Here is an 8,959-nt window from a genome sequence, read left to right as displayed (position 1 = left end):
TGGGCCGAGATTCTCCCTTACTGAGGCTACTGACGTTAGTCTGTGAGGCCAGGCCCCATATGAATTGCCATTCATGTGGCAAAAAGGACTTACTATCCCAAAAAACAACAGCCCTCTGGCAAGGAATGAAAGAAGCAGAAACGGAGATGCCTCCCCACTCGGTCATAAAAGTATCAGTTGCCAGATGCCAGGGCGGCATTCCAAAGGCCGGTGGGGTTTCAGGGGCCAGATGGGGGTCACAGCAGACAGTCAGCGGAGAGATGGTGGCTGGGGCTGCTGGCTGCGCATTGCATCTCTCAGAGACCGGCCAGGCCAGCAGCACTCCAGGCCACTGCTCCTAACAAACAGATTGGAAGAACAAGAATGATAATCCCAATGGTTTCGTCAGCACTGATTTTCTTCACTGCATTATTCTCTGAATGTTCATAAAAAATGGCATTTGGGGGGCACCTGCGTGACTCAGTCGGCTAAGCGTCTGACTCTTGATTTCGACTCAGGTCATGGTCTCACGGTTCATGAGATCAAGCCCTGCATGGGGCTCTGCACTAACAGCATGGAGCCTGCTTGGGATTCTCACTCTCCCCCTCTCTCTGCCCCTCCCTCTCTCTCTTTCTCAAAATAAGTAAATAAACATTTTTTAAAAAATGGCATTTGGCCATGCTGTGAAGAGCTGGGTAGCTGGTAGGAAGAAGGAATAGATTGTTGGGTTTGGAGTGCAAGGCACACTCTCAACTGGGCTAGTCAGAGAATACGTTCTCAGGAGGCATTCAGTTAAAAAAAAAAAATCATGACATTAAAGACATTATAGAAGTTGTGATTTTTGTTAAAAAAAATTAGCAATAGGAGGTGCTTGGGTGGCTCAGTTGGTTAAGCATCGGACTTCAGCTCAGGTCATGATCTCACTGCTCTTGAGTTTAAGCCCCGCAGGGCTCCTGCTTGGGATCCCCTGCCCCCCTTTCTCCCTGCACCTCCCTGGCGTGCGTGCTCCCTCTCCCTCTCTCTCAAAAATAAATAAACATTAAAAACATCAGCAACACAGAAGCATAATGAGTAAAAACAAAAGACCCTCTTTCCTTCCCTCCCCCACCCACACCAATCCCACTCTCTCCCTAGAGAAGTTGTCAGTTTGGTGTGTGTTCTTCCATTCCAGAACATAAAAATGTGCCTTATTCCTTCAACTGGGCATGTATCTTTTCATTACAAGGATTGTTTGATATTTTTCACTGTGATAATGCTTCAGTGAACCTAGCTTGGTGATTCCCAAACTGTGGTGTGTGTGTGTGTGTGTGTGTGTGTGTGTGTGTGTGTGTGTGTGTGTTTTCACATATGTGTCAATATTTCCTTGGGACAGATCCCTACAGTGGAATTTCTAGGTCAAAGGGCATGCACATTTTAAATGTTGCCAAACTGTGTTACAAAAAGGTTTTATTTCCATTCCTACTGGATATTGCCATGCTTTTATTGTTGTCAGTTTGAGAGGTAAAAATTGCACCTAGTTGTTTTAGTTTCCTTTATTAAAAGGATATTCTATTTTTTAAATTGTGGTGAAATATACCTAACATTTACCATTTTAATCATTTTAAGTGTACACTTTGGTGGCATTTAGTATATTCACACTGTTGTGCAACCAACATCAGCATCCTTCTCCAGAATTAATTTGCTTTTATTGGATTAGCTAGTGAGGATCTTTTTGTTTATGGACTAGTATATTGTTCCTTCTCTTTCCTTGTCCTGTTTTCTTCTTCCCCCCTTCCCTTTGTTTCTTTTGCCTTTTTATGATCTTTGCAGATTTTCTAACTAGGTTGATGTCCTTTTCTTTCTTTTTAAAACTTAAGAGCTTTCCTGTATTATGAGTATTATCTATCTTCAGCTTTATATTTCTGGCTTGGCTCCTCATATGTTATATTGGTTTTAATTTTTACGACATCTCTGCAAGATAAATATTATTATTCCCATTTTGCAGATGAAGAAGCTGAAGTTTAGAGAGGTCATGTGACTTGCCTAAGGTGACATGGCTAATAAGTGGCAGGAATGAGATGAGCTGGCTCTGTCTTGCTTTTCCACAGTCTCAGGCCAAAGGGAAACTACCTGAGGCATTAAGACTCTGATGGTGTCTGGGAAGGCCGGGGAATCTCAGGGAGACTTCAGGGGGAGGCTGGGAGTATCTAGAAGCTGGCGTTGCTGAGCATGGAGGAAACCAGAGAGAGGATCCTCTTTTCCCCTGTTGTTCTTGCTGCATGAAGGGCCATCAGAACACTTCTGGCGTTTGGGTCCGTGGGTGTTCAGTCCCCCCTTATTACTGTGGCTACAGAGCAGAGGCCAGAGGGTGTGGTCTGGTCTTTTCTGGGCACTAATTCCCCACAGTTTCTTGTTCCTCCTCTCTCCCACATCCAATCAACCACCGAACTGGGTGGGTTTCACTTCCTCAGTGTCACTTCTCTTCTCTTTGTCCCCTGCCAGAACCAAGCCCAGGTCCCATCGTGTCTCCGAACGGGTCTTACCATTTGTACCCTGGCTCCCTCCAGCTCTCCTCCGTGCTGAAACGTACATTTGATTGTGTAACTCCTCTGCTTAACATGCTTGCACGGCTCACTGCTGACAGTGTGGGGTCTGCTTGGGATTCTCTCTCTCTCTCTCTCTCTCTCTCTCTCTCTCTCTCAAAATAAACTTTAAAACGCTTGGATGGCTCTGTAGTGCCTCTCAGTCAGGCACCGAACTCCTCAGCCCAGCTCACAAATTCTTCACCTTCTGGTCCCTGCTCATCTCTCCCTTTCCCACCCTTTTCTGCTTGGGTCTCTGTGTCAATCAGACTAAATTCTGTGAACTTAGCTAACTCTCTCTTGTGCCTCAGGGACTTTGCCTATACTGTTCCCTCTTCTGAACTGTGGAATTCTGTTCCCTAACTCAAGCTCAAATTTTATGTCTCTGTTTAGACAACAGTCCACTGGGAAACCCTCCCTGGAATGATGGGCTCGGTTATGGGCTGTGTTGTTGTACACATCTTACCACCTCGTGATTTTCTTTTTGTCAGTCGTCTGTTAATTCTGACTGCATACAAGAATTACCAGAGCTGCTTTTAAAATGCTGGTGCTGGGCCACATGCCACTGAGATTCCAAGTTAACTAACCACCAATGGGGCCTGGGCTTCGGTTGTTTTAAAAGTTCCCCAGGTGATTCTAGTGTGCAACCAGGGGTAAGAACAGGGCCGCCTAGGAAGCTCCACAGGCCCAGGTGTCCTCTCTGTTGTAGTCATCATTCTAAACTCCTCACTGGGCCCTGGGTGGCTCAGGTACTTAGTAAGTGTGTTGAATAAATGAATGTAGCAGTATCTCTAGAAGGGATGCAGGAATCAGTAAGGACAAAAAATGACACATACCAAACGCCTATTGGATAGCAAGTTACTGCTTTTTAGTGTTTCCAGAGAACAATCAGCAAACTGTCCTAGAAAAACTCCTCAGTTGGGGCACCGAGGTATCTCAGTTGGTTGAGCCTCTGACTCTTGGTTTTGGCTCGGGTTGTGATCTTGTGGTTGGTGGGATCGAGGCCCAAGTCGGGCTCTAAGCTGACAGAATGGAGCCTGCTTGGGATTCTCTTTCTCCTTCTCTCTCTGCCCCTCCCCACCCCCCAAAAGTAAATAAACAAACCTTAAAAAAATAAAAATAAATAAAAACTCCCTGATCATTCAGGTCATTTTTAAAAACGTGCACACTTTTGTCTACTTTAGAATCACAGTAAAAATTACACATTTAGTCACGTGTGTGATGGTTCCCCTTTGGAAGTCTCTCTTCCCCAGGCCTCCTTGAAGCCAAATGCTACACTATCAGAGGCCCCAAAACCCACCTCTGAAAGATTGATGTGTAATTTTAATTTCATGAAAAATTTCTTGAAATTTTCATTACTTATGAATAGTAAAATACAATAAAAATTCCCCAGTCAACATCTCTGCTGTGTTTCTCTTTTCTCTGCCCGGGAGTCTTCTGCAGTTTCCTTGTCTCCAGTTTCTTCTTCTTTCTTCCTTCTCTAAAAAAAACCAAATTCTCATGGACATCCAACAATTCAGCTTTTTCTCTCTGCTTGCATGATCTGGGTCAGGAGGAAGCCAGAAGCCAGCTGAACAGTGACCAGAGGCTAGCTCCATCACTCTCCTCAGTTCATCCTGACATGCTGTTACGTGCTTTCTGTCAGGAATCATTCACACAGACAGCGGTTTTGCACCAGGCTCCCAGGAGCAAGGTACTGTTCACCTCAGCGCAGCCTTACCCATGTGGCATGTGGGGAGGGGGGTGGGCAGGAGAGCTGGCACAGGGGAAGAGAGTAAAAACGTGTCAACATAAGGAGAACTTCTCTCCACGCAAGGTCTGATGTAAGACCATTGGAAGCACAAGGGATGGCTTAGGGGCTGGCCAAAGTCGCCCCAAGTAGACAGACAGGTATCAGTGCCAAAAGCCAAAGGCCACCAGGGACACACCTGAAGGTGAATTAGATGGACTTACTGCTCTTTGCAGAGAGGAAGAGCTCATACCTTGGGACATCTCAGTGAGAAGGTACTGGGAGGGCTTGTTTTACAGTTTGACTCGTTTCCTTAGGTGATTTGGGGGAAGGTTCAAGGAAGCAGGGCTTAGCTCTGGGTTGGGTGTTCTGAGGAATTGGGTCTCATTCCGATTGGGCATCTCTATTAACTTGCTCGGGTTACCATAACAAAATACCACAGACTCGGTGGCTTAGACAACAGAAATTTATTTTCTCGCAGGTCTGGAGGCCTGGAGGTTCAAATCAAGGTGTCAATGAATGTGTTTTCTCTTGAGCCTCTTTCCTTGGTTGGCAGAGGGCTGCCTTCTTGCTGTGTCCTCACATGTTTGTCCCTCCGTGCCTCAGTGCTCTTGGTGTCCCTGTTGTGTGTCTAAATTTCCTCCTTTTACAGAGACAGCAGTCAGATCAGAGTTGGGCCTATAGTAATAGCCTCATTTTAACTTAATCACTTCTTTAAAGACCCTATCTCCACATACAGTCACATTATGGGACGCCTGGGTGGTTCAGATGGTTAAGCCTGTCATGATCTCATGGTGTGCGGGTTTGAGCCCCGCGTCGGGCTCCGTGCTGACAGCTCAGAACCTGGAGCCTGCTTCACATTCCGTGTCTCCCTCTCTCTCTGCCCCTCCCCTGCTCATGCTCTATCTCTGTTTCTCAAAAGTGAATAAACCTTAAGAAAAAAACAACAACAAACAGTCACATTCTGAGGTACCAGGGTATGGGCTTCAACATCTGATTTTTTTGGGGAGCCACAATTCAGCCTGTAACGATACATTCAAATATCTTCAAATATCTTGTCTATATGGTAGGGGAAATAATAAAGGCTAAAGTAGGGATTTGTGAAGAAGGAGCAGTCACTCATTAGCCAGGATATGAGGATGTCTGGTCCCTTTTGTGGTTTGGACCAGGTTCATGTTTTGTCTGTGTTGAGACATGATTATGGAGTCATCTGGATTTTGTCTTCATTATAGTCATAGAGTGGCCTTGTCCAATGTTGATCTACTACAAAATTGTTTACGTTCAATGGGGGAACACCACGGCCTGGCTGTGGATAGTGTCAGCTTGTAACAACACCAAGGCGACACCCATCGAGCTAGACCACTCCCTGCTGTCAGGGGAGGTTTCTTCTTGCCCGTTATCTAGGTACACACAGTGTACTTGCTAAACAAAGGCAGCTGTGGGGTAATTGCTACCCTTTCCCGCCAGAAATTCTGGTGCCAATACTGGGTGACCAAGAGAGAGTGGCAAAACTCTGGTCCCCTTTTGGGCAGGCATGGGGCCCGAAGATGTGGAAGTGCGGGAAGTAGGTCTGTTGCTCACTTTGAGCACACCCTCTGATGGTGTAGACTGTGTTGGAATACCTGGGTATTCCTTGGTGCTCTATTTCACTTGGTGTGTTATTTTTCTTTTCTTTTCTCTTTTCTTTTATTTCCTTTTCCTTTCCTTTCCTTTCCTTTTTCTTTTCTTTTCTTACTTTCTTTTTTAATTTTTTGTTTATTTTTGAGAGAGCTCCAGCCAGGAGGGGGAGGGGGACAGAGGATCTGAAGCTGGCTCCACGCTGACAGCAGCAAGCCCAATGCAGGGCTCCAACTCACGAACTGTGAGATCATGCCCTGAGCCGAAGTTGGAAGCTCAACTGACTGAGCCACCCAGGCGCCCCTGGTGTGTTAGTGTTCTGTTGGCTGTGTGACAAATCACTAACTCAGTGGGTTAGAATAGCACATATTTATGATCTCACATTTTCTCTGGGTCAGGAGTTCAGGCTTAACTGGGTCCTTTGCTTAGGGTAACCCCAGACTGCAGTCAAAGTGCTGCCCAGGACTGGGCTCCCATCGGAGGTTCTGCTGTGGAAGGATCTACTTCTGAGGTCACTCAGGTGCTTGGCAGAATTCATTTCCTCCTGGCCGTAGGACTCGTGGCAGCTCATTTCGTCAGAGACGGCAAGATAGAGACTCTAGCGAGATTGGCAGCACACTCTTGTGTAATCGTGTACAACCCATCATCTTTGTCACCTTCCATTGGTTAGAAGCAAGTCACAGGTCCTGCTCGCACTTGGGGAGGGAATTAAACAAAAATGTGAATACCAGGAGGCAGGATCAAGGGATCTACCCTCCACCCCGGGGCTGCCCTGATCATTTTGGGAAATCTTCAGTGTGTTACGTGATTCAGGATTTAGATGGCTGCAGGTCAGTCAGGCCGGCCAGCCAGGCAAGGCAGGTGCGGTGGAAGCCACAGCAAATCCTCTGGGCATCCTGAAAACTTTGTTTTTGAGGGAAGATCTGATTTGGGGGAAAGGACAAAGAGGACTCCAGGGTATGATTTCCTCGGGTGACTGCTATGAAGGGGACAGGCTTCACAGATTTGTGTACATTCAGGAATCCATTGTAGGGGCACAAAAGGAAGAACTAAGAATAGGTGGATGTAGGAAGGTTGCCAGGGTATCAACTGTACATGAAAGAGAAACAGAAAGAAGCAGGGAAAGGTTTAGGGACATCCAGGTCTCTGGCAATGGGCTAAAAGAACAATACCCAAGTGAGGGAGTTGAACTGGATATTGAAACTGTGAGATACCGAACTAGATACCGAAAGGCAGAGAGGAGGCTAGGGGAACATTTAGCATCTCCTTCTTTTTACCTTTTTTTTTTTTTTTTAATGTTTATTTATTTTAAAACTTTTCAATGTTTATTTTTGAGAGAGGGGGGGCACAGGAGGGGCAGAGAGAGGGAGACACAGAATCCAAAACAGGCTCCAGGCTCTGAGCTCTGAGCTGTCAGCACAGAGCCTGAGGAGGGACTTGAACTCAGGAACCGTGAGATCATGACCCGAGCCAAAGTTGGCCGTGAGCCACCTAGGCACTCCAGCATCTCTTTCTTAACCACAAAGTGGAAGCCAGGAAAGCCATCAGCCTAGAAGATAGGTAAGGACCAGGGCATGCTGGCCTGCCTGTCACCAGGGGTAGCACTGTGAAGTGATAGGGGCCTCAAGAATGTCTGTACAATGTATATAGAGTAGATGTGATTTTATTGAATGTTTGGACATTGGGTGTCTTACAGAATAAATTCTACTTAATGATGGGTCTAAGGCAGGCAGCTCCACCTAAAAAAATATTAGAGCTGAAGAAAATTGTTCATGCACTAGACATTTCAAGTCCAGTGTATGGCCATATCCTGGACCGTAAAACAAGTCCCAATTAATGTAAAATTATTGTGCAGTCATACAGACTATGTTCTCTGATTGCAGTGGAGCTAGATCAGAAATCAGTAACAAGATGTCTAGGAAAAATCCGTAATTTGCAAATGAAGCAATATATTTCTAAACTATCCATGGTCAAAGAAAAAAACAAAACCACCAGAGAAATCAGAAAGTATTCCAAACTGAATGACAATGAAAATACAGCTTTTCAAAAATCTGGGCAATGCAGCTAAAGCAATGCTTAGAGGAAAATTTATAGCTTTAACATGCTTATATTAGAAAAGAAAGGCTTAAAGTCAATGACCTAGTGTCTCACCTTAAGAAGCCAGAAAAAGAAGAGCAAAATAAATCCAAAGTACGTAGAAGGAAATAATACAGGTTAGAGCAAGCATCAATGGAATAGGAAAGAGAAACGATGAAAGAAAACAAACTCAGTCTCGTTTTATTTTATTTTTTTTAATTAAAAAATGTTTATTTTTGAGAGAGAGAGGCAGAGCACGAGCAGGGACGAGCAGAGAGAGAGGGAGACACAGAATTCAAAGCAGGCTCCCGGCTCCCAGCTGTCAGCACAGAGCCCCACGTGGGCTTTTGAACTCCCCAACAGTGAGATCATGACCTGAGCTGAAGTCAGATGCTTAACCGACTGAACCACCTAGGCACCCTTCAGTCTGGTTTTATGCCACATTTTCCCTCCCCTCTTCCTCTGGCCCCAGCTGACTGATTGAGACTCCATTTGGAGTGGGGAAAGAGTACAAAGTAGTAATAAGTTAATTACTTCCTTTAGAGTTCCGGGTGCTTTCATCTCACACCTGGAAAGAGCATTTTTGCCAGTAGGCGGCAGCATTGGCAACCTGAAAACCCGGACAGGTTGCGCTGCGGGTCGGCTTGTGGTCCAAGGCTCGCTGACAAGCTGAACGGGTGTCGTTTGGAGACAGGAGAACCAACTCCGGAAAGCAACCCCCCACTGAAACTTAGAACAGGAAAAATCTAGCGATGTCACAAAAACACCTGAAGCCTAAACGTCTGTGAAATCAAAGCTGGAAAAACGTGGCTTCTAAAATACTCTTTACTGGAGTATTGCAAATGGGCGTCTGAGGCTCAGAAAACTCCCCCCATTGCGTGTAAATCTGGGCCTCTGCGTCTCCTCATTACCTTATGGCTCACAGTTTCCATCCGAGTCTCAAAATGGACAAGGACTTAACAATTAAGAACCCCTGCTACACCACTCAGTGATCACT

The sequence above is a fragment of the Panthera leo genome, chromosome A3 (genome assembly GCF_018350215.1).
Source record: "Panthera leo isolate Ple1 chromosome A3, P.leo_Ple1_pat1.1, whole genome shotgun sequence".
Taxonomy (NCBI): domain Eukaryota; kingdom Metazoa; phylum Chordata; class Mammalia; order Carnivora; family Felidae; genus Panthera; species Panthera leo.
The sequence above is the reverse complement of the archived record's forward strand: the minus strand, read 5'-3'. Positions refer to the sequence as shown.